The 25851-nt window shown below is 37.2% G+C and overlaps 1 protein-coding gene and 1 long non-coding RNA gene across 2 annotated transcripts in view; both read left to right on the forward strand.

Annotated features, from left to right (window-relative positions):
• Nucleotides 1-11027, forward strand: part of LOC113616875 (uncharacterized) — a 278470-nt gene extending 267443 nt beyond the window's left edge. Inside the window, exon 4 of the long non-coding RNA XR_003431438.1 lies at nt 9553-11027. This is a non-coding gene — a long non-coding RNA (uncharacterized LOC113616875). The remainder of the gene's footprint in view (nt 1-9552) is intronic.
• Nucleotides 11028-15484: 4457 nt separating this feature from the next.
• Nucleotides 15485-25851, forward strand: part of PJA2 (praja ring finger ubiquitin ligase 2) — a 79085-nt gene continuing 68718 nt past the window's right edge. The window contains exon 1 of the mRNA XM_027100257.1: nt 15485-15589. The gene's annotated coding sequence lies outside the window, so the exon portion shown is untranslated. The remainder of the gene's footprint in view (nt 15590-25851) is intronic.

Genomic DNA, 25851 nt, shown 5'->3' on the forward strand with positions numbered 1-25851 from the left:
GATGGCTGAAAAAATAATTCAATAGGAGGAATTAACAGTTACAAACTCTTAGAAAGCTGAAGAAGATTTTAGAGGATGAAAGAGTGAGAGCAAAGAATTGAAAGATACCTAGAGAGAGAGCAAAGAAAAGAGAGTGAAGGAAATTATCAATTATAATAATATTAAAAAAAATTTCCCTGTGCTCAGATTTGTCTTCATACCAAAATGTACCCAGTGCCTAGCACGTGAATCAAAATAGACCCACAATTTAGAACAACTTGTTGTAAAAGTTTAGAACACAAAAGATAAGGAAAATGTGCTAAAAGCTTCCAGAGGGGATAAACTACAGGTCACCTACTATATCATCTAAAAACAGTTTCAGAAAACTGAAATCCACTCTAGTAAAATTTCTTATATGATAAAGAATGGCTGGGAGGAAGGGCTGATGAAATAGGCTCTGATTTGGGCGTCCAAGAACTATCCATAAAGTCGCACTGAAAAGCTGGACAACCAAAAGAACTTCTGCCCTTACCATGAACAGAAAAAAGAGTATCAGGAGCTGTTTGGCAATTCAAAGAAATGATCACCTTAGTTCCCAGCTCCAGAACTGCATCATCTCCACAACAATCGACACCAACATAATGGATATCTCACCTCCTAACTCTGGACTGCCACAAAACTTAAGAGCAGACACCAGGATCTCGGCCACAGTTGCTAGAGATAATTCCAATTCTTACAACCTGGGCTTACAGCAGAAATAAACAGAACAGTAGAAGGGTAGCATTGACTTGTGAGATTCACTTTCATCTTACAAATCTCACATGAGTGCATGTAATTGGCAGAACCTAAATCATACCTGGAAACTTAGCAGCAATAGAATCTAAGAAGGAGAGTTCTTAACTTTCCAGTTTTCAGATATCTCAGAAGGTTGTAAGGAAAGCTGAAGAGGTCAATAATCATTGTCTGTCATACTACAGCCCCCACTTTCTTCTTTTCATACTTAAACTTTCACACAAAAACAGCTACCATATAACTGCATTTAGTCTTTCTAGGAAAGAGAACCAAAGTCTTATCAGTCACTGCACCCACTTCTCAAACCAATATTGATGTTTTGAAACCCAGTGATTCTCAAATCCTAGCCTGCATTTGATTCTCCTGGAAGGCTCATTAAACACACAGTGCTGAACCTCACCCCCAATGTTTCTGATTCAGTAAGTGTGGGATACACCTTGAAATTTTGCATTTTCAACAGGTTCCTAGGTGATGCTGTTGCACTTCTGCAGGTTCAATAGGTTGAGAACCACAGGTGTAAGATTTTTTTTTTAGGTCTTAAAGCAAAATTCATATTTGCTCATCACATTTTTTTAATTTAATTTTATTTACTTTTTTATACAGTAGGTTCTTATTAGTCATCATTTTTATACACATCAGTGTATACAGGTCAATCCCAATCAACCAATCATCACACCACCATTCCCACCTCCCCACAGCTTTCCCCCCCTTGATGTCCATACGTTTGTTCTCTACACCTGTGTCTCAATATCTGCCCTGCAAACCTGTTCATCTGTACCATTTTTCTAGGTTCTAAATATATGCGTTAATATACGATATTTGTTTTTCTCTTTCTGACTTACTTCACTCTGTATGACAGTCTCCAGATGCATCCATGTCTCAACAAATGACCCAATTTAGTTCCTTTTTATGGCTGAGTAATATTCCACTGTATGTATGTACCACAACTTCTTTATCCATTCGTCTGTCAATAGGCATTTAGGTTGCTTCTGTGACCTGGCTATTGTAAATACTGCTGCAATGAACGTTGGGGTGCATGTGTCTTTTTGAATTATGGTTTTCTCTGGGTATATGCCCAGTAGTGGGATTGCTGGATCATATGGTAATTCTATTTTTAGTTTTTTAAGGAACCTCCATACTGTTCTCCATAGTGGCTGTATCCATTTACATTCCCACCAACAGTGCAAGAGGGTTCCCTTTTCTCCACACCCTCTCCAGCATTGGTTGTTTGTAGATTTTCTGATGATGCCCATTCTAACTGGTGTGAGGTGATACCTCATTGTAGTTTTGTTTGCATTTCTCTAATACTTAGTGATGTTGAGCAGCTTTTCATGTGCTTCTTGGCCATCTGTATGTCTTCTTTGGAGAAATGTCTATGTAGGTCTTCTGTACATTTTTGGATTGGGTTTTTGTTTCTTTAATATTGAGCTTTATGAGCTGTTTATATATTTTGAGGATTGATCCTTTGTCTGATGATTCATTTGCAAATATTTTCTCCCATTCTGAGGGTTGTCTTTTAGTCTTGTTTATGGTTTCCTTTGCTGTGCAAAAGCTTTTAAGTTTCATTAGGTCCCATTTGTTTATTTTTGTTTTTATTTCCATTACTCTAGGAGGGGATCAAAAAAGATCTTGCTGTGATTTATGTCAAAGAGTGTCCTTCCTATGTTTTCCTCTAAGAGTTTTATAGTGTCCGGTCTTACATTTAGATCTCTAATCCATTTTGCCTTTATTTTTGTGTTTGGTGTTAGGGAGTGTTCTAATTTCCTTCTTTTACATGTAGCTGTCCAGTTTTCCCAGTACCACTTATTGAAGAGACTGTCTTTTCTCCATTGTATATCCTTGCCTCCTTTGGCATAGATTAGTTGACCATAGGTGCAGGGGTTTATCTCTGGGCTTTCTGTCTTATTCCATTGATCTATATTTCTGTTTTTGTGTCAGTACCATATTGTCTTCATTACTGTAGCTTTGTAGTATAGTCTGAAGTCACGGTGTCTGATTCCTCCAGCTCTGCTTTTTTCCCTCAAAACTGCTTTGGCTATTCGAGGTGTTTTGTGTCTCCATACAAATTTGAAGATATTTTGTTGTAGTTCCGTAAAAAATGCCTTTGGTAATTTGATAGGGATTGCATTGAATCTGTAGATTGCTTTGGGTACTATAGTCATTTTCACAATATTGATTCTTCCAATCCAAGAATGTGGTATATCTCTCCATCTGTTGGTATCATCTTTAATTTCTTTCATCAGTGTCTTATAGTTTTCTGCATACAGGTCTTTTGTCTCCCTAGGTAGGTTTATTCCTAGGTATTTTATTCTTTGTGTTGCAATGGTAAATGGGAGTGTTTCCTTAATTTTTCTTTCAGATTTTTCATCATTAGTTTTTAGGAATGCAAGAGATTTCTGTGCATTAATTTTGTATCCTGCAACTTTACCAAATTCATTGATTAGCTCTAGTAGTTTTCTAGTGGCATTTTTAGGACTCTCTATGTATAGTATCATGTCATCTGCAAACAGTGACAGTTTTACTTCTTCTTTTCCAAGTTGTATTCCTTTTATTTCTCTGATTGCCATGGCTAAGACTTCCAAAACTATGTTGAATAATTGTGGTGAGAGTGGACATCCTTGTCTCTTTCCTGATCTTAGAGGAAATGCTTTCAGTTTTTCACCATTGAGAATGATGTTTGCTACTGGTTTGTCTTACATGGCCTTTATTATGTTGAGGTAGCTTCCCTCTATGCCCATTTTCTGGAGAGTTTTTATCATATATCGGTGTTGAATTTTGTCAAAAGCTTTTTCTGCATCTATTGAGATGATCATATGGTTTTTATTCTTCAATTTGTTAGTATGGTGTATCACATTGATTGATTTGCATATAGTGAAGAATTCTTGCATCCCTGGGATAAATCCCACTTGATCATAGTGTATGATCCTTTTAATGTGTTGTTGGATTCTGTTTGCTAGTATTTGGTTGAAGATTTTTGGATCTATATTCATCACTGATATTGGTCTGTAATTTTCCTTATCTGTAGTATCTTTGTCTGGTTTTGGTATCAGCGTGATGGTGGCCTCATAGAATGAATTTGGGAGTGTTCCTTCCTCTGCAAGTTTTTGGAAGAGTTTGAGAAGGATGGGTGTTAGCTCTTCTCTAAATGTTTGATAGAATTCACCTGTGTAGCCATCTGGTCCTGGGCTTTTGTTTGTTGGAAGATTTTTAATCAGAGTTTCAATTTCATTACTTGTGATTGGTCTGTTCATATTTTCTGTTTCTTCCTGGTTCAGTCTTGGAAGGTTATACCTGTCTAAGAATTTGTCCATTTCTTCCAGGTTGTCCATTTTATTGGCATACAGTTGCTTGTAGTAGTCTTTTAGGATGTTTTCTATTTCTGTGGTGTATGTTGTAACTTCTCCTTTTTCATTTCTAATATTATTGATTTGAGTCCTCTCCCTCTTTTTCTTGATGAGTCTGGCTAATGGTTTATCAACTTTGTTTATCTTCTCAAAGAACCAGATTTTAGTTTTATTGATCTTTGCTATTGTTTTCTTTGTTTCTATTTCATTTATTTCTGCTCTGATCTTTATGATTTCTTTCCTTCTGCTAATTTTGGGTTTTGTTTGTTCTTCTTTCTCTACTTCCTTTAGGTGTAAGCTTAAATTGTTTAATTGAGATTTTTCTTGATTCTTGAGATGGGTTTGTATAGCTATAAACTTCCCTCTTAGAATTGCTTTTGCTGCATCCCATAGGTTTTGGATCGTCGTGTTTTCATTGTCATTTGTTTGTAGGTATTTTTTGATTTCCTCTTTGAATTCTTCAGTGAGCTCTTGGTTTTTTAGTAATGTATTGTTTAGCCTCCATGTGTTTGTGTTTTTTACACTTTTTTCCCTGTAATTCATTTCTAATCTCATAGCATTGTGGTCAGAAAAGATGCTTGATATGTTTTCAGTTTTCTTAAATTTACTGAGGCTTGATTTGTGACCCAAGATGTGATCTATCCTGGAGAATGTTCTGTGCGCACTTGAGAAGAAAATGTAATCTGCAGTTTGGGGATGGAATGTCCTATAAATATCCATTAAATCTATCTGGTCTGTTGTGTCATTTAAAACTTCTGTTTCCTTATTTTTTTTCATTTTGGATGATCTGTCCATTGGTGTAAGTGAGGTGTTAAAGTCTCCCACAGTTATTGTGTTACTGTCGATTTTCTCTTTTATAGCTGTTAGCAGTTGCCTTATGTATTGAGGTGCTCCTATGTTGGGTGCATATATATTTACAGTTGTTATATCTTCTTCTTGGATTAATCCCTTGATCATTATGTAGTGTCCTTCCTTGTCTCTTGTAACATTCTTTATTTTTAAGTTTATTTTATCTGGTATGAGTATAGCTACTCCAGCTTTCTTTTGATTTCCATTTGCATGGAATATCTTTTTCCATCCCCTGACTTTCAGTCTGTATGTGTCCCTAGGTTTGAAGTGGGTCTCTTGTAGACAGCATATACATGGGTCTTGTTTTTGTATCCATTCAGCAAGCCTGTGTCTTTTGGTTGGAACATTTAATCCATTCACCTTTAACGTAATTATCGCTATGTATGTTCCTATTACCATTTTCTTAATTATTTTGCGTTTGTTTTTTGTAGGTCCTTGTCTTCTCTTGTGTTTCCTACTTAGAGAAGTTCCTTTAGCATTTGTTGTAGTGCTGGTTTGGTGGTGCTGCACTCTCTTAGCTTTTGCTTGTCTATAAAGCTTTTGATTTCTCCATTGAATCTGAATGAGATCCTTACTGGGTAGAGTAATCTTGATTGTAGCTTCTTCCCTTTCATCATTTTAAGTATATCATGCCACTGCCTTCTGGCTTGTAGAGTTTCTGCGGACAAATCAGCTGTTAACCTTATGGGAATTCCCTTGTATGTTATTTGTCATTTTTCCCTTGCTGCTTTCAATAATTTTTCTTTGTCTTTAATTTTTGACAATTTGTTTACTATGTGTCATGGCGTGTTTCTCCTTGGGTTTATCCTGTATGGGACTCTCTGAGCTTCCTGGACTTGGGTGACTATTTCCTTTCCCATGTTTGGGAAGTTTTCTACTATAATCTCTTCAAATATTTTCTCTGGTCCTTTCTCTCTCTCTTCTCCTTCTCCTATAATGCGAATGTTGTTGCATTTAATGTTGTCCCAGAGGTCTCTTAGGCTGTCTTAATTTCTTTTCATTCTTTTTTCTCTATTCTATTCCACAACAGTGAATTCCACTGTTCTGTCTTCCATGTCACTTATCCATTCTTCTGCCTCAGTTATTCTGCTATTGAGTCCTTCTAGTGTAGTTTTCATTTCAGTTATTGTATTGTTCATCTCTGTTTGTTTGTTCTTTAATTCTTCTAGGTCTTTGTTAAACATTTCTTGCATCATCTCGATCTTTGCCTCCATTCTTTTTCCGAGGTCCTGGATCATCTTCACTATCATTATTCTGAAGTTTTTTTTTGGAAGGTTGCGTATCTCCACTTCATTTAGTTGTTTTTCTGGGGTTTTGTCTTGTTCCTTTATCTGGTACATAGCCCTCTGCCTTTTCATCTTGCCTATCTTTCTGTGAATGTGGTTTTTGTTACACAGGCTGCAGGACTGTAGTTGTTCTTGCTTATGCTGTCTGCCCTCTCCAGGTGTATGATTTAGAATAAATTGTGTCACAGGCTGTAATTGGTATGTTATTTGTAACCTCTTTTTCAACTACCTATTTCTTTTTTCTTTTGCCCTCTGGGTGGTCAAAGTTCTTTTTCACTATTCGGTGGGGAGTCTCAAAACAAACTTGGAACACATGGTTGTAGATGACTCAGGCTCTTCCAGGATGGGTGATTGAATTACAGTATAAAAAAGTACCTCTCCCCCATCCCCTTTCTCTCCCACCAGTAGGTGGTCCTTACGTTTACAGCAAATACCACTAGACTTCTCTTGAGTTTCTCCATAACATTTTAGGGTTTATCTGTTACATTATCTAGTTTTGCTTAATTAATACAAGATTTCTTATAACAAAATATTGTAAATACATGGCACTGACCTAGCAGTTGGTCAGCAGATGGTAAAGTGTCTGATAGTAGATGCTAGAAAAATGGAGATCCATGCTATGCAGTCTCAAAGCTTTTGGTTATAAAAGAGCTGTCACTGTGGTAATTTGGGAGGAAGATAAGGTGCCTGCAGAGTCTACAAAATTTTGAAAACAGAATGTTAGAGGTGTGTGCTGTTGCCACCGACAGTTTATCAATGTATAAGATGAAAGAGATGAGCTCAGGCAAGAAATGGTTGTATGCAAATAGAAATAGAGAAATTCCCGAAGTTTGGAGCTGCAAATTACTGGAAAAGTGGACTTCCACTCTAAGCTGTGAGATAAAAGACAGAAAGGTTTTTATCAATACAGGCCAATGAAGACTAATCTTTAGTCTTTCCCACCCAAGCCTGATGGCCTCGAGGTAATCACCATTAAATGGAAATAGAGAGGCATGGAGGTTAGAAAGCAAAGAATTAAACAAGACTTGGGAATAAAATCTGCGAAAGAAGTCTTGATATGTCTAATATCACCTAAGACTGCATGGAAGAAAAAATGTCAAAAGTTTAAGATTTGAAATGAGTTTTATTGATAATGAACCATGATTCTAAATGATGGTTCATGACTAAAAATGTGTTTCCTTGTTCAAACTTTAAAACAATCATCTGGTGTACTTCTGGTTGCAACCACAGTTGATAAACATCCATCAGACTAACCTTCCCACTGAAAGTAATTATAAAAATGGGGAAAATATATAAAACAATGTTTGAAGGCATTGAAGAGGTACCAACACAGGTAGGAGTTAAGAACCTATGATTCTTGAGAGAAGTGAAACATATGGGAAGCTTCACATTCATCCTGGATTTTTCCTTGACAGTGTTTACCATATTGTGGTGCCAAGTACTAGAGTTGAAGCCAAAAGTGGCATTCTTAGTACACAAGGAGACAAGAAGTCAGAAGACAGGGCTGTACATAAATGATATTATTACCAATGGTTTACACAATCCAGAATCAGCATTCCAGGAAAATAAGATGGGTGTTTTCAGTAAAAAAAAAAAAAAGATGTGAAGAATGAAAATGCATTTTGTGAAAGGGAAAAAGGGTAGTTTTGTTCTAGAGCTGGTTGTTTCTGAATGGAAAAGAAAATAGGGGACGGATCAATATGGATACAGAAAGTTATGGAAGGTTTGTGGAAGAGGAACACTGAGGGAGTTTTGTGCTTGGTCAGGATTGGCTAAGATAAGATTGAATTTAATTAAGAAAATGGATTTAAAGGTAAAGTGGTACTAAACCTGAATTTGGTTTTCTCTCTGAGAGGACAAAGTTTCCTTAAAATGTTGAACTGCTTTTGATAATAGGTTGTGTGAGTTTCTTTGTATTTAAGTGATTTAATACAACCTTTGAAATCTTTTATTGTCACTTTGGTTGAGTGAATGGATATTGTTTCACATTGATTTATGATCCTATTTGACCAGGTGTTTTAAAACTTTTTGATATTTTTGACAAAATTCCCAAACATCAAATTTTAAATAAAGTTCATTTGACTTCTAGCTAACTTTGAGGTTTTCCAAAGGGTCTCTGAAACACCTCAAAATATTTGGTTTTTTTTTTTTTTCTATCTCAGAGAGAAATATTAAAGTAATTAAACTTATTTGGTATGTTGAATTACATGGGAAACATTATTGAATGAGTGGTGATAAAACTTCTTTGGTTGTATCATGTGGGTAAATGTTATTAACATAGATATTCTAGAAATTATATGGAACTCCTAAAATTCTGGTATGTCCTGGTAAAATGTTATCAGTCATATTGCTAGTAATTATCTTAAATTGCTATATGTCATAGCAGTAGCCAAGTTTCTTTTCAACTGCATTGTAATCAGTTCTTTAACCTTGACTTTTTAAGTCTTTTGTCATTTATTGTTGCACTCTGATGCTTTTGCAAAAATGCTTTATCTTCAAGAAGATTCATAGAAATGACTTTTTGACAAGTACAGGTTTCTGATAACTTTCAGATCATACCACTGAACTGGGTAAGGAATTAAAGAATTCTAGGAAAACCTGATTACTTCAAAAAAACTACTAACAGAAGATTAAGATCAAGGATAAGTTACATAGGACTGAACAAACTTATGAGTATGGTTACAATTTTTCTTTCTGTCTAAAATATCACTGTTTTTTAACCTGTGTTTTCCAGATATGAGGAAAGCTTTAAGTTATACCTCAATAAGCAGAATTGAAACATTTATCTTTCCTCTCTACCTGATCCCTCCAGAATTTGGAAACTCTTAAGTTCCCAGAAGCTTTCTCAGGCATAAGGAAGGCCAATTTCTAAAAAGTGCCAGAATCTCAAGGTATTTGGCAACCTCCAGAAGAGAAGAATTCACCCAAATCCATCACCCAAATCTATAGATATCACAAGTGGAATCTATGACACACCCCTGGTGTGGTTTTCCTGGCCTTGAGAGTTTTTGTTTTTTGTTTTTTTAAAGTTCAATCTGAGATTACTTATGAAAAGTTCCAGCACAGCCAGTTTGAAAAAGCCTATGTCATCAATTAACCAGACTTATTTTACAGATTAGTCTTAATTTGGCTATATTTGGTAGAAATGAGGGTAATTTTAGGGAGAAAAAGATTATGTTTTAGTGAATATTAAATTCTAGTTTTGTTAATTGAGGTCTGTACTTACTGGCTAAGACTCACTTTCTAGATAGCTCCTTGTAAAGTTTAGTTATTAAAAGGACACTCTAAATTTGTTTCTGAAGCTTATCACGGTGATCTAACTTTGGCTGAAGTTCGGATTCACCATGACCTGCAACCAGGAGATTATTCATACTGGAAGAGATTTCACATAAAGGACTCTCTACAGCCACCTTGGAAGAAACCATCTCAGCCCTCTCCTGGATGAACTGCAACTCCTGTTTTTGACACTTGACTACAACTAAGACCAGCACTACCAGGGATGAGAAAAAGATGACATCTGAAGTATACAGCTAACCCAGGACACTGGACTAGGCCTGTATACTGATTACTTTGACAATTGCTCATGCTTTTGCTTATAAACCAAATGTATTTCTTCTTTGTGCTCAATCTTATGCAAGTTTCAAAAACTAATCAAATTGCTGAGTTTATGGCCAATTACCTATGTCCATTACTCCCTGTTTGCCTTGGTGGATTTCTCCTCTCCAGGGATCTAACTGGATGGCTCTTAGAACTTTTTATTTTAAAGGAAAGAACTCTAGCACCACTCAAGCTAATGTTACCACCAATGTCACTGAGACCCTCTTACCCAGCCAATTAATAATGCCTATTCTGAACTTGGCCATAAATACTCATTTTCATTAGATATTGAGTATTGGGTGGCTCCTAACAGGACCTAATGGATTTCTGGAAAAAGTTTATGACCTTGGCTCTCCCCAGGTTGCTTAGGAAGGTATATAATTGGTGAAACAGTCCCTGCCAATCTGCCAATCTGCCTTTAATGCAGGCACATGGGGCTTGATCAGTTTTCCAATAGTACGATCATTTGATCTCATTATTTGTTCCTTCACTTGGAATAGAAGATATCATTATTCATATAAAGGCTTTAACAAAATTCACTCAGCAAGATTAGAATGATAGTAATCAAACCATTAGGTGCTCAATTTGGAAGTCTCCATGATGAAAAAAGCAATCTTACAGAATTGCATAGCCCTCAATATTTTAGCTACTTCCCAAGGGGGAACTTGTGCTGTAATATGTACTGAATACTGCATCTTTATACCTGACGAGTCTTCAAATGTAACCAGTCTTATGACCCATATGAAGTGCCACATTTCTGCTCTGAACAATCCTCTTCCCAGTTTAGGGGAAACATTAGGAAAATGGTTTGATTCAGGAAGATCTTGGCTTAAATCTTCGCTAATGATGTTGTTGATCCTACTGGCAATTTTAGCTACAGTTTGTGGAACTTGCAAGGTAAGAGTTTCACGCTATGTGTCACTTGCTCATACTAAGATAATGATGTCTAAATGACTTGAAAGTATAGATTACACCAATAGTTCTCTATAAAATAATGGACATACACAATGCACATGTGAGAAAAATAGGCTTAAGTCTTACTGGACAACCTAGAATTGACTGTCAGTCCTTGCCAAACATTCTGCTATTATAATCCCCCAAAAAACAGAGAACCAGGCTATTAAGACTTGGCATTGGGACTTCCCTGGTGGCGCAGTAGTTAAGAATCCACCTGTCAGTGCAGGGGACATGGGTTCAAGCCCTGGTCCGGGAAGATCCCACATGCCGCAGAGCAACTAAACCCGTGCACCACAACTACTGAGCCTGCGCTCTAGAGCCCACAAGCCACAGCTACTGAGCCTGTGTGCCACAGCTACTGAAGCCTGCACACCTAGAGCCCATGCTCCACAGCAAGAGAAGCCACCGCAATGAGAAGCTCATGCCCTGCAACCAAGAGTAGCCCCTGCTCTCCACAACTAGAGAAAGCCCGTGCACAGCCACCAAGACCCAATGCAGCCAAAAATTAATAAATAAATATATTAAAAAAAAAGACTTGGCATCAAGGGACATGATGACGCAGTGCAGGCAAGCAACCACCCTGGAAAATATTTGCTCACCTACTGCTTTCTATCAAAAGGTTAATGATCAAAAGGGGGAAATTGTGAAATAAAATTCATATTTTATGACAAGACAAGAAACAGTTAACCATAAAAAATTTTTTTTTCTTCTCCCTTTGGCTTCCTCTCTTCCCTCTACTGTGCATTATATATTGACCAAACCTCCCCCATCAGCAGAAATATCTGCTAACCATAAAGAGCAACATTTTCCTGGCATCAACAAGACAACTCCTTAAAAGATAATATTGCTTCTTGATCTTGTAAGGGACTGCAATGATGCTTAGATATGGATTATGTAAACCTTCAATAATACATCATTTAATGCACAGCCCTGTCTCAAAAAGCTTTTATCACTGTGCCTTGAATTCTAATGGGCAGATTATTCTCAGAGCTTTCTGAGTTGCTGTTCCCTGGGTTATAATTCTCAATTTGTCTTGAATAAAATTTTCCATTTCTTTCTTATATTGACTGATTAAATTTTCATCAGCAGTGGTGTGTGGCCATTGATGATTCTGTTTGGTTAGCTTCATGCTCATCTAATGATTAGACAGAGATTTCCTTAGATGCCTTGAATCAGTATGTCTCCCAGGGTTTGTTGAGGGTATGTGTGTGTGTGTGTGTTTTGGGCAGGGCTTCAACACCAAGCCAGGCAGTTGACAGTTCTCCCTTAGCTTTCACTTCTTCCTTATGCAAAGCCTCAAGGTCAGCCTTAGGTGAATGTTTAGGGCCTTCTCAGGTCTTTCCTGAGTTTACGCACTGCTTAGCACAGCCCTGGGCAAGTGTGTGTTTCTGGATTCTCATGAATATGTTGGAGCTTACAAAGTTCCTACAGACAAATCTCCAGCTTTTCCTTTTAAGCTTTTTGGTTAACCTATTGTCTGCCCCAACCTGTTTCCACTGCCTAAAGTGTGGCAAAGTTAATGAATTCCCTTTCATTGTGTTTTTTTGTTTGCTTGCTTGTTTGTGTTTTTTTTGTTGTTGTTTGTTTTGTTTTGTTTTTTACAAACACTTCTGGGGAAAAGCCTTTTCCCCAGAAAACCACTGGTTTGGCTCTGAATCAAATCAAATCAAGATAGGCTTGCAAGTGAGATCTTCTGGGGAACCACCAGATAGGTTAAATGATGACTCTTCTCTTGGAATTAGGCTTTGGAGGAGTTCCAGCCTCACTCTGCCTTGTCTGATATCTGCCAGGCTGCTCTTTTCACCATGATTGTCAACTATTGTTTTTCAGTGCTATAGTGGAGTTGGAGATGATGGGATTAGATTAGAACAAGCCAAAACATTACAAACCTTGCTCTTCTTACTGAGATTCAGCTGTTTTCTTGAATAAATGCTTCCTGGGTTGCTGCAAGCCCTTGGTTGATTTCCACAGTTCTGAAAAAGTTGACTCTGACAATTTTGCCAGTTTTCTCATTGCTTTTACAGAGAGAAGAATTTTCAGAGGTGCTTACATCTGCATTTTTGCTGATGTCACTCTAAGGATATAATTTGAATTCAGGTCCTCTCACTCCTTTACCAATCCTCCTTCTGTTACATCTGTGGTTCTCCAACTTTGCGTGCATCAGAATCACCTCAAAGGCTTGCTAAGATACAGGTCGCTTGGCTCCACACCTAGAGTTTCCAATTCAGGTCTGAGGTTGGACCTACCTGAGAATTTGCATTTTAAAAAAGTTCCCAGGTAATGCTGATGCTGTTGGTATGCGGATCACTCTTTAAGAACTAACTACTGCATTACATCCTGTGGTACCTTCAACTCATTGCCTTAGGGAGTGTTTCCCACCTCTGAAATCAATAATAATACATATGTCATTAATACATATCTCTCTATATATTATGTAATAATATAATACATAAGCCAATATAAATATGTATTTAGTACTTACTACATGCTAGGTATGATATGTTCCACATTTATTAGGTTATTTAGTCTATAGTACAGCAGGTCATGAGTAGGCTTTATTACTTTCCACATATTTAAACTGGAAATTGAGGCCAGAGATGTAAGAGTCCAGAGGCACTCAGCAATAAATGCGGGAGCTAGGATGAGAGTATAGTCTTTTGATTCTGGAATACATGCTATAAGCCTCCACAAGAGTGTTTCTCAAAGAGTAACATAGATCACTTCTGATGCCTTGGATAACTTTAGTTGGGACATGCATGCAGGATTAAAAACAATGACTATTTTTCTAACCTTTGATTACATCATGATAAAAATGCCATTTGCCTACCTGCTTTTTAAATGTTTCTAGTGCTTAGTAACGCTCCCTTTTTACAGGGAGTAGTCTTTAGGCTGAGAGATCTTAGTAGAAAAAATACTCTCTATCCCCAGAATTTAAAAACATTGTTTTATGTTCACTTTTCTTTCAGTTACTTTCAGCTTAGGAGAGGTGACACAGGTTTTCCATTAATAGTCATTTATAAAGGTTTTACTCTTAAAGAAATTGAAGGAAAGACACATTTATTTAAAGAAAATAATAAATACTACTGCGAGTGGTATACACAGATATGGTATGAAAGAGATTGAAATTTGGGGAAACCCTGCCCCAACAAACTGGTTAGTGTACCCAATTGAATCAATATGCAACATCCTAAAAGGAGATCAAGGAAATGTGATTAAAGTATCAATTCTCTTTCAAAGAAGGAGAGACTTGTATGGAGAAAAAGCCACAACTTCTAGAGCAACATGTGTAAAGCAGAGAAATATCAAGTGGGAAATGGTTTCTGGGTAAGAAATGTACTACTGGAGTGGGCTGAGAGTTAGTTTGGCTTCACAAAATGTCAAGCAAATTCTCATAGTCCAAGTTTTATAGGAAATCTGGGATAATTTGTTTTCATCAAAAGCAAAAAAATGAGTCTTGGTTCACTGGCAGGAGATTTCGCAGTTGCCAGGGACAGCACAAGAAATGGGGTTCTTAACTCTTGGCGGAGGGGATGCGATAAATATATCTTGGGCATTGGGCATGTGTGCGGAGGGGGTGAAGAGGTGAAGAGAGTTGGGGGTAAGATGGGAGGAGAGTGGTACTGTAATCAGAGAAGCGGACACGTTCAGGATGAAAAAAGAGGACATATGCAGGATGAAGAAACAATTTAGCACCAGTGACATGACTGCCTAAACTGTTATCCTTGTTTAAATTAAGCAAGGTGTCCAGGGACTACAGCTGTTGTTATTTATTTTGGTTTCATGTGATGTTACTTCCCGGCTTGACAACCCATCAGCCCCAAGGTGCAACTGGAAGTCTCTGGTCAGGCCATAGCTATACAGAGGAAACGCGGGCATCCCCTATAACCCGCCCCCACCCCCAAAAGAATCAGAAAAGAAGGGGCAGGCGACTGAGTGGGGGACTGTGGAGTGGGAGGGGAGAAGGCACTATATAGTGTGCAGGCAAGGTGGGCAGGGAGGAAGACCTGCCCTTCCTCCGTCTGCTATTTTCTCTTGGCCCACCCATATCTGAACTGCAAAGGTTTGAACTTCATGCCAGGAGACCCTAATCTTGTTAGTTAGGTTTCCAGTCAAATTAGGATTCATTTTAACGCCTCCATCTTAGTTGCTGCTGTTGGAATTTCTGAAAGTCTAGCTGCGCCAGTTCTTCCTTTAGCTCTCCGCACCCACTTCCCTTTCCCCGAGACCCCGCCCTTTTCTCCCAGCCCAAACCACAAAAGGCCTGCTGTTCCAGCCCTAGCATGGTGCCCCGCCCCTGCCCCCCAACGTCGCAGTGCTGCAGGGAACGGAGGCGGGGCCAGGCAGGGGTGGGTTTCGTCCTTCCGCTCTACGGCCAATCGGTGAACTTGCCCCTGGGCGAGAAAGCGGGACCAGGGTGTAAAGACAGTCCAAGTATATTTCCCTTTTTCTGCCACGTCCCAACCATTGACGTGAGCCCACTCTCAGGTTCCGATTGGGTATGTGGATTTTTCCCGCAGAGGTCCTTTAAGCCTATTGGTCGACTCTGTTTGGGGGGCGGGACTTGCGTTCCCTCCTCCTTCTCCTCTACCGCGGCGCAAGGGGCGGGACGCGCCGCGGCCGCTTCTCCTTCCGCCGCCGGCGCCGGCGCCGCCGCTGCCGCCGCAGCCGCCGCCGCCGCCAGCCGCTGCGCGTTCGGCGGGGGAGGAGTCGGAGGCGGAGAAGAAGGCGGTGGTGGCTGTTGCAGGATCGAGCGCTGTTCTCGCTCCGGAGGCGCTGCACAGTTCGGTGAGGGTTTTTTTTTTTTTTTTTTTTTAATCTGGCTTGTTCTCATGTTGGGAAGGTGAGGGACAAGGCGAGGAAATTGCTGCCTTCACCTCCTCCGTTTCTTAATTTCTGTCCTCGAGAAGGAGTGGGGCCTGTCCCTGGCCCGCCGCGCCGGCCATGGTGGGTGGGGTTGATGGCTGGGAGAGGCGTTCTTCTCCTTCTGGGCCCTGTCCAGCCCGAACCTGGGGCCACGCTCTTGTTGGCAGCCGCAGCGCCCGCTGCCTCCGGCGATGGCATAGATTGGTATTGGGGTCTCCACCGGCCGCTTTTTCTTGCTGCCTCTTCTGCTGTCCTTGGTGCCTTGGCCAAGGACCCCGCTGCCTTAATCCCTACAATCGCGACTGTGTTAGAAGAGTGTGTCACCTACTAACACCTCTCACCCGCCCTCTCTGCCCACTTCCAGTCACCCTGTGTAGAGCTGATCCATCTTACGCTACAGGCCTGCATCAGCACCCCTTCCTCGAAAAACCTTCCATTGCCGTCGCTCTCCTGACTGTATTTGCATTTTTCCCGATTGTCACCGAGGCTCTGTCACGCAGACACCCTGTACAGACCATAACAATCGTTCATCTCCCGATATTAGCACCATTCCATCAATGCTTCGCCTAGTTAGAGCTGTCAGGTCAGAGCACGCCTCTGGCGGATGCACCTTCAATTTCGGCCTCCCTGAGATTACTGCTTGTTAATCATTTTGCGCACATTCAAAATGGTGAGTTTAAAGCCGCTCAGACCAAGTTGAAGAAGAGGGGAGGAGGTAGTCTTTTTTACTGAGAGGAAGAATCTATTTAGGAGACTTAACCTCTCCAGGCATTTTTTTTTTCTTTTTCTTTTTTAACATACGCATAGGCACTGCTTTGAGTCTGCTGGTTCGGGGAAGTTTATGATTTTTTTAAAGGCCTAATATGTTGTTATTTTTATCATATCTGGTAAGTTAAATTTCTTTACATTGGCAGCCACCTCTGGTGAAGACTATAGATCATTTGCAGAGTATGTAAATAAACATGAAGATAAACGTTTTAAAGATTTTTATAAACGTTTAAACTATTTTTCCCATGTCCTCTGGAATTTATCATTTTTATATGAAATAACTTTAATTAAAAAAAATTAATTACAGACATACGAACTAGACGTAAAATTCAGCAATACAGAAAATGAACTATTAAGTAAAATGTGAACATTTCCTTTCATCCCCCAGTCTCATTCCACTGTCTAGAGTTAACAGTATTGTACTTCTTTCTCATGTACACTTTTAAACACATATGCATACATGTAAAGTTGGGGGAGTTTGGTGGGATATACCAAACACATTGGTATATCACTTGCTTTTTTCACTAAATTACATATCTTGGCCATCTTTACTTGTTAAACCTGTCTCCCTGATACTTTTTAAAAACTAAATGATATTTCAATAGCTTCAGTGGGCTGTAATTTACTTAACCATTCCCTTACTGAAAGACATTTGAATTAATTAGTTTCTTTTTCCTATCACAAATAATGCTTTATTTGAAGCCAACTTTTACATTTATTTGTTTTTAATTACAAACTTTAAATCTTCTTAAATTTTAAAACTTCAGACAGTATGGAAGACTGTAATGTAAAAAGTCTTGTCCTTCTAGTTCTACCTTCATCCTAAGAGCTGTTCAGGAAACTTCCTCTATGTGATTATTTCTGGAGCATGGATTCCTAGAAATGGAATTGCTGGGTTAAAAAGAGAATACATATTTAAAATTTTGATAACCATTTCTCCCTCCTTATTACTCATTTTGAAATTATTCTTGACTCTTATGCATTTCTTCTCCAAATGAACTTTAGACTCAACTTGTAAATTAAATTAAAAATCCTCAGGTATTTTGAATGAGATTATATTGAAATTTTGATTAATATGGGGCAAACTGACCTTCGTGATAACTGGGTCTCTCCCCTCAGAAATATGTGTATGTATGGTATGTCTCTACATTTTATTCACACCTTGCTTAGGGAAAGTTTTATAGTTTTATTCCCATATGTATGACATTCCTTCTTAGTATTCCTAGCTATTTTATGATTTGATAGCTCCGGTGGATGGAAACTTTCTAGTAACATTTTTTCTCTTTTTTTCCCCCTCCAGTTACATGAAAGCTTTTGAATTTTTTTCTGCTTATCATGTGTCTAATCACTTTATTGAGTTGATTATCTGAAAATACAGTTTTGTGGCTTTCTTTTAAATTTTATAATTTGTGTGTTTTCCTCATTGCTTTGGCTATTATACGTTTTATATAATGTTAAATAATAGCAGTGATAGTTCAACTTGGTGTTGTTTCAGACTTTAAGGGGATTGTTTCTGATGTTTTAGCCATCAATTATGATGTTTGATGAAGCTTTCTGATAAATGGAGAGTATAATAGGTTAAAATGTGTTTTTGTATTCTCAGCTTTCCAAGATGATTTTATTGTTGTTTTTCATTTCTGATGACATTTTAAAAAGCCATAAATGGGTATTGAATTTTATTGATGTTTTTGATATCTTTTGAGTGGTCGTATAGGGGCATCACCAGTATTCCCTGGTTAATATTTTCCCAAGAGAACTCTTTTTTAAAGAATCAACTTTATTGAGAATAATTTACATACAATAAAATGTACAGCTCGGTGTGTTTTTTCTTGTTTTTTTTTTTTTTTCTGCGGTACGCGGGCCTTTCACTGTTGTGGCCTCTCGCGTTGCGGAGCACAGGCTCCGGACACGCAGGCCTAGCGGCCATGGCTCACGGGCCCAGCTGCTCTGCGGCATGTGGGATCTTCCCGGACCAGGGCACGAACCCGTGTCCCCTGCATCGGCAGGCGGACTCTCAACCACTGCGCCACCAGGGAAGCCCCAGCTCGGTGTGTTTTGACATATGTATACACCCATGTCTCCACTACCACAATCAAGAGTAGAATATTTTCATTACCCCAATAAAGACACAGAATATTTCTGTCATCCCCAAAAGTTCCCTTCTGCCCTTTTGCAGTAAGTCACATTTTCACCCTCAGCTCTAGGAAACAGTTTGTCCTCTTTTTCTCACTATAAATGGGTTTCATTTGTTCTAGAATTTTATATAAACAGAATTATGTAATATGTATTCTTTTGCATCCATGTTTTTTTCTTTCACTATGATTTTGAGGATAATGCATATGTTTGTTTGTTTAGCTGGTTCACTTTTATTGCTGAGTAGTAGTTTATGGTATTGATTTACTACAGTTATTGACCATTTCACCTATATATGGATATTTGGATTGTCTCCAGTTTGGGGTTGTTATTAGTAAAGCCACTATGAACATTCATTCATGAGTTATTGTGTGAACATATGTTTTCATTTCTCTCGGGTAAATACTTAGAAATGGATTTGTTGGGTTGTATTGTAAACAAATGTTTAATTATAAGAACCTGCCAAACTTTCCCATTTTACAGTTCTAGTTGATCTACATTCTCATCAACACTTGGTTGTTTTAGTCTTTTTAATTTTAGCCCTTCTAGTGGATATGTGGTAGTATGACACTGTATTTTAAATTTGTATTTATCTGATGATTAATGATATTGAGAATTTGTTCATGTGTTATGGGTCATTTGTATGTCTTCCTTTGTGAAGTACGTGTTCAAATCTTTTGCCCATTTTTAAACGTTGTTTGTCTTATTGAGTTGGAGGAATTCTTTATACATTTTTCTGTACAAGTCCTTTGACCCACACAGATGCATATACAGAGAGTGCAGTCTGAAGCTTACCTTTTCATTTTCCTAACTGTTTAAAATAGAGGGGCTTTTAATTTTGACTAAATTCACTTTGTCAGTTTTTCCTTTTATGATTTGTATTTCTGTGTTCTGTTTGCTCAGTGCAAAGTTACACATATTTCCTCTTACGTTTTCTTCTACAAATGTTATAGTTTTTATGTCAAGGTGTATCATCCATTTTGAGTTAATTTTTGTATATGGTGTGAGATAGGGTCTAGTTTATTTTCCCAATTCTAGCACCATTTTTGGGGAACACTTTCCTTTCCAGCATTGAATTAACTTAGTCAAAAATGAATTGACCGTGTATGTGAGTCTGTTTCTGGACTGTCCCCTTGATCTTTGTATCTATCATTTTGCCAATGCCACATTGTCATGATTATTGTTGCTTTACAGTAAGTTTTAAAATCAGGTAATGTAAGTTCTTCAGCTTTATTTTTTTCCAAAATCATTCTGGCTATTCTAGTTCTTTTGCTTTTCCATAAATTTTTTAGAAACGACTTGTTGGTTTCTACAGAGAGTACAGAGGGGATGTTAATTTAGATTATATTGAATGCATGGATCCATTTTGGAAGAATTGACATCTTAATATTGAGTCTTTCAATCAATGAACACAGGATATCTCCGTCTATTTTGTTTTAATCAAAGATCTTCATTTTCCATCATTAGCATTTTATAGTTTCAACATACAGATGTTCATATTTTGTCAGATTTGTGTCCAAGTATTTCATCACTTCTGATGGTATTATAAATATAATTTTCCTAAATTTCCATGTCCAGTTGTTCACTGACAGTATTTAGAAATACATTTTTGTATACTGACTTTGAACCCGGCAACCTTGCTAAACTCACCTATTCTAGTAACATTTTTTTTCTTTGTAGATTCTTTTGGATTTTCTCATGTAGATAGTTGTATCATTTGTGGATATAGGACAGTTTTGTTTCTCTTGTTTTCAGTTTGTGTGTAACCACCTCCCCTACCACCCTTTTTTTTTCCTTATTGCACTGGCTAGGCCCTCCAGTATGATGTTGAACAGGAGTGGTGAGAGCAGATATCCTTGTTTTGTTCCTGATCTTAAGAGAAAAGCTTTCAATCTTTCATTATTAAGTATACAAGAGCCTTTTATCAGGTTTTATTATATACTACATATTATTATATTAAGTATAATAATCCTTTTATCAAGTTAATGATGTCCCCATTCTGTTTCTAGACTGCTGAGAGTTTTTTAATCATGATTGGACATTGTGCTCTAATGTTTTAACTGTACTTATTGAGATGATCTTATGGTTTATCTTCTTTGGTGTGTTAATAAGATAGATTACATTGATTTATTTTCAGATGTTGAGTCAACCTTGCATTCTCTAGATATGCTTCACTTGGTTGTGATGTATTATCATTTTCATAAATTGGTGGATTAGGTTTGCTAATTGTTGAGTATTTTTTGGTATCTGTGTACATGAAGAATAACTTTTTGTGTAATATTTTTGTATCAGAATAATGCTGGCCTCATAGGTTTAAAGTGTTTATTCCTCTTATATTTCCCGAAAAATCTTGGATAGGATTAGTATTATTTCATAAATGTTTGTCAGAGTTTGCAAGCTAACTCATCTGGGCCTAGTTTAATATGTTGAAAGGCTTTAAAGGATAAATTTAATTACTTTAATAGGTATAGGATGGTTAGGGTTATCTAATTTTTCTTAAAAACTTCCAGTCTTTGACTATGTGAGTGACCTACAATATGAGCTTTAGTAGTTTGTATCTTTCAATGAATTTGTCTCTTTCATCTATTAATTGCCATGAAGTTGTTTCTTTATTGTCCTTTTAATGTCTATAGCATCTATAGTGGTGTCTTTTCTTTCATTCCTGATATTGGCAATGTGTCCCCTCTTTTGTCTTTATTAGTTTGTTTCCACGTTTACCAATTTTGTTAATTTTTCCAAAGATCCAGCTTTTTATTTTATTACTCAGAAAACAAATGTTTTCAATTTCATTGATTTCTGCTCTTTACTATTCCTTCTTGTGTGCTTTGGATTTAAATCCACTCTGTTACAATTTTTTAAGGTATAAGCTTAGGCTATTGATTTGAGACCTTTCTTCTTTTCCTTCTAAGCACCACATTAGATGGTCCCACAATTTTTTTAAAAATTATTATTTATTTATTTATTATTTTTGGCTGTGTTGGGTCTTTGTTGCTGCGCGGGGGCTCTTTCTAGTTGGGGCGAGCGGAGGCTACTCTTCTTTGTGGTGTGCAGGCTTCTCATTGCGGTGGCTTCTCTTGTTGTGGAGCACGGGCTCTAGGTGTGTGGGCTTCAGTAGTTGTGGCTTGCACGCTCTAGAGCGCAGGTTCAGTAGTTGTGGCACATGGGCTTAGTTACTCCATGGCATGTGGTATCTTCCGGGACCAGGGCTCGAACCCGTGTCCCCTGCATTGGCAGGATTCTTAACCACTGTGCCACCAGGGAAGCCCTGGTCCCACAAAGTTTTATGTTGATATTTCCTGAGTTCTTATGTGACTTTCACGATGACCCATGGGTTGTTTAGAAATATATTGTTTAATTTCCAATTATTTGTTGATTTTGCCTAGCTCTATAATTGATTTCTATGCTTAATTTTGTTTTAGTTGGAAAGCATACTTTGTATAATTTTGTTTGAATTCTTTGAAGTTTTATTACTCAGAACATGGTAAGTCTTGGTAAATGTTCCATGTGCAATTCAAAATAATGTATATTATGCTGCTTTGGGGTGGAATATTCTATAAATTCTACATTCCATATTAAAAACTAAATTATATATTTATATGAAATATTCTGTAATTGTCAGTTGACTGGTGGTGCTTGTTAGGTTTTCTATTTCCTAACTGAGGTTTTGTCTACTTGTTTTGTTGGTCACTGAGAAGAATTGAAGTCTCCAAGTATAATTGTGGATTTGTCTATTTCTCCTCTTTGTTCTAACTATTTTTGCTTCATGAATTTTGAACCTCTGTTGTCAGATGCATATATGTTTAGGATTGTTATGTCTTCTTGGTGAATGGACCCCTTTGTCATTATATAAAAAGTATCCTTCTTTGTCTCTGGTAATATTTCTTCTGCAGCCTACTTTATCTGATATTAATACTGCCACTCCATCTTTCTTTTGATTCATGTTTGCATGATTAAAAAAAACACCTTTAAAAGCATTTATTTTTAAAAAAGAAAAGCACTTTAAAGGCACACATAATATGAAAGTAAAAAGATTGGATAAATATTGTTTGCAAACACTCACCAAAAGAAGGCTGATGTGCCTATATTAATATTGTACAAAATAGACATAAAGGAAGAAGTATAAGAGATAACAGGAAAGTATCATAATAAGTAGGTCAGTTCATCAAGACGATATAATAATCCTAAGTGTGTGTTTACCTAATAACATAGCTTCTGAATATAGAAGTTAATATAATTAGCAGTAAAGATAGTATGCATTCATAGCTGGAGATTTTACATATACATTTGATGTAACTGATAGAACAATTATATAAAAATATCAGTATGGGAATAGAAAATTTGAATGACATGATTAATCAACTTGATATAATTGACATTCATAGAACATATTATCTAAAGACTGAAGACTATACTTTTTTTTTTCAAGTGCACTTGGGACATTTGCCAAAATATTCTGGTCCTTGAAGTATGATCAAATTTCACAGAATTGAAATTATACAGTACATGTTTTCTGATCACTGTGGAATTAATTACAACTCAGGAACAGAAAATAACTATCAAGGCTCCAAATGTTTGAAGATTAATCAAGACATTTCTAAATAGCCCATGAATCAAAATGAAGTCACGATGGAAATTAGAAAATATTTTGATCTGAAAAACAACAGAAGTATTACATCAGAGCTTGTTGAGTGTAACTGAAGCAGTGCTTTGAGAGGACTTTATTGCTTTATACAGGCACGCTTCATTTTTATTGTGCTTTGTTTCATTGCACTTCACAGATACTGTGTTTCTCTACAAACTGAGGTTTACGGCAACCCTGCAATGAGCAAGTTTATCGGTGCCATTTGTCCAACAGCATTTTCTCACTGATAGTTAGCACTTTTTTGACAGTAAAATACTTTTTTTTTTTTTCTTTGCGGTATGCAGGCCTCTCACTGTTGTGGCCTCTCCCGTTGCGGAGCAGAGGCTCCAGACGCGCAGGCTCAGCGGCCATGGCTCACGGGCCCAGCCGCTCCGCGACATGTGGGATCCTCCCGGACCGGGGCACGAACCCGTGTCCCCTGCATCGGCAGGCGGACTGTCAACCACTGCGCCACCAGGGAAGCCTCAGTAAAATACTTTTTAATTAAGTTGTGTCCATTGGGGTTTTTTTTAACCACAATGCTATTACATGCTTAATAGACTACACTATAGCAAAAATGTAACTTTTATACACACTGTGAAACCAAAAAAAAATTTACTTCCTTTGTTGCACTGTTTACTTTATTTTGGTGGTTTGAAACTGAACCCACAATATCTCTGAGGTATGCCTGTATGCATATATTAGTAAGGAAGAAAAGTTCAAAATCAGTGGTGTAAGCTCACAACTGAAGGGAGCAACAAATTAAACCCAAAGAAAGCAGAAAGAAGGAAGTAGTAAATATAAAAGTAGAAATCAATGAAACAGAAAAATTTACAGTTTGTTGAGAAGACTTTTAAAAAATAATAAGCCTGTAGTGACTGATCAAGAAAAAATTGGGGGACAACAGACAATACCAATACTAAGAATGAAAAACTGAAGCATCACTACAAATTGTATAGATATTAAATTGTTAAGGAAAATTATGAACAATTTTATATTAGTACATATTTGCTAACTTGAATGAAAGGTCATAATCTTTGAAAAACAAATTGAATTTATTAAAAACTTTTCCATCAAGAAAACCCCAGGCCCAGATGGCTTCACTGGTAAACCTCTCAAACATTTAAGTAAGATATAATGGTAATTTTACACAGACTTTTTCGAGAACTGAAAAAGAAAACATTTCCCTGAACATTTTATGATTTTTGCATAATCTTGGTAGGAAAAACCTAACAAGAACATGAGAAAAAAGAGATAATTACAGGCCAATAATTCTCAAGAACATAGATACAGAGATAATCCAGTGATATGTAAAAAAGATATCACAGATTTGTTCCAGGAATACAAGGTTGGTTTGTTGTTTTACAATTAATCAATGTAGTCCATCTCTTTAACAGTGTAGAAGACTCATACGATCATCTCTGTAGATAGAGAAATCATTTGACAAAAGTCACCATCTGTCGTGTTAAAAAATCCTCATCAAATTAGGAATAGAAGAAAATACTGTTAATTTTCTGGAGTATCAACAACAACAACAAAAACCCTACAGCTAATATCATACTCAATGAAAAACCTTGTTTCATGTCCCATATCTTTTTTTTTTTCTATTTAACATTATGCTGGAAATCTAACCAGTGCCCTCAGGATAAAAAAAGTTAATTTTAAAAAATGGAAAAAAAAATTTTTTTTTTGCGGTACGCGGGCCTTTCACTGTTGTGGCCTCTCCCGTTGCGGAGCACAGGCTCCGGATGCGCAGGCTCAGCGGCCATGGCTCACGGGCCCAGCCACTCCGCGGCATGTGGGATCTTCCCGGACCGGGGCACGAACCCATGTCTCCTGCATTGGCAGGCGGACTCTCAACCACTGCGCCACCAGGGAAGCCCTAAAAATTGGAAAAAAATTTTAAAAGTGTTTACCAGCAAAGTTTTAGAATAAGTGAATTTAGCAAGGTGACTGGATACAAGGACAGCATGCAAAAATTAACTGTAAGTTGTGTGTTAGCAACCAAAAAGTATGAAATAAAATTAGAAAAGTACATTTAGAATAGCATCAAAATATGTAAGATACCTAAGGATAAATATAATAAAAACTTGGGCAAAACTTCTACACTGAAAAATATAAAACAGTGCTGAGACATTTTAAAATACTTAAATAAGTGGAGAAATATTCCATCTTTATATGGTAGGAACTCAATATTGTTAAAATGTCAATTACCCCAGGTTGAGCTATAGGTTCAATAAAATTTCAATTAAAATCCCAGAATTTAAAAATTTTAATCAAATGGATTCCAAAATTTATATCAAAATGTAAATGTCTCAAGACTTGCTATAAAGTTACAGTAATTAAGACAGTGTTATATTAGAACCAGGTAGACAAAAAGACCAATGGAAGAATATGAGTGTCTAGAAATAGACCTTCACATATGTCGTTTCTTGGTTTATGACAAAAGCTGCACTGAAGTTAAGAAAACATTTACTTTTAATAGTGTTAGATAAATTGGATATTGGATATTTGGGAATAAATGAACCTTGATTTTTACTTGATACTATATTCAAAAGCTCATTTGAGTTGGATCATAGAACTAAATGTAAAAGCTAAAATTATCAAGATTCTAGAAGAAAACCTAGAAGTATATCTTCATCACCGTGGGGTAGGCAAAAAT

The sequence above is a fragment of the Aethalodelphis obliquidens genome, unplaced genomic scaffold (assembly GCF_003676395.1).
Source record: "Aethalodelphis obliquidens isolate GAN/ISIS:26980383/991018 unplaced genomic scaffold, ASM367639v1 scaffold4, whole genome shotgun sequence".
Lineage (NCBI taxonomy): Eukaryota > Metazoa > Chordata > Mammalia > Artiodactyla > Delphinidae > Aethalodelphis > Aethalodelphis obliquidens.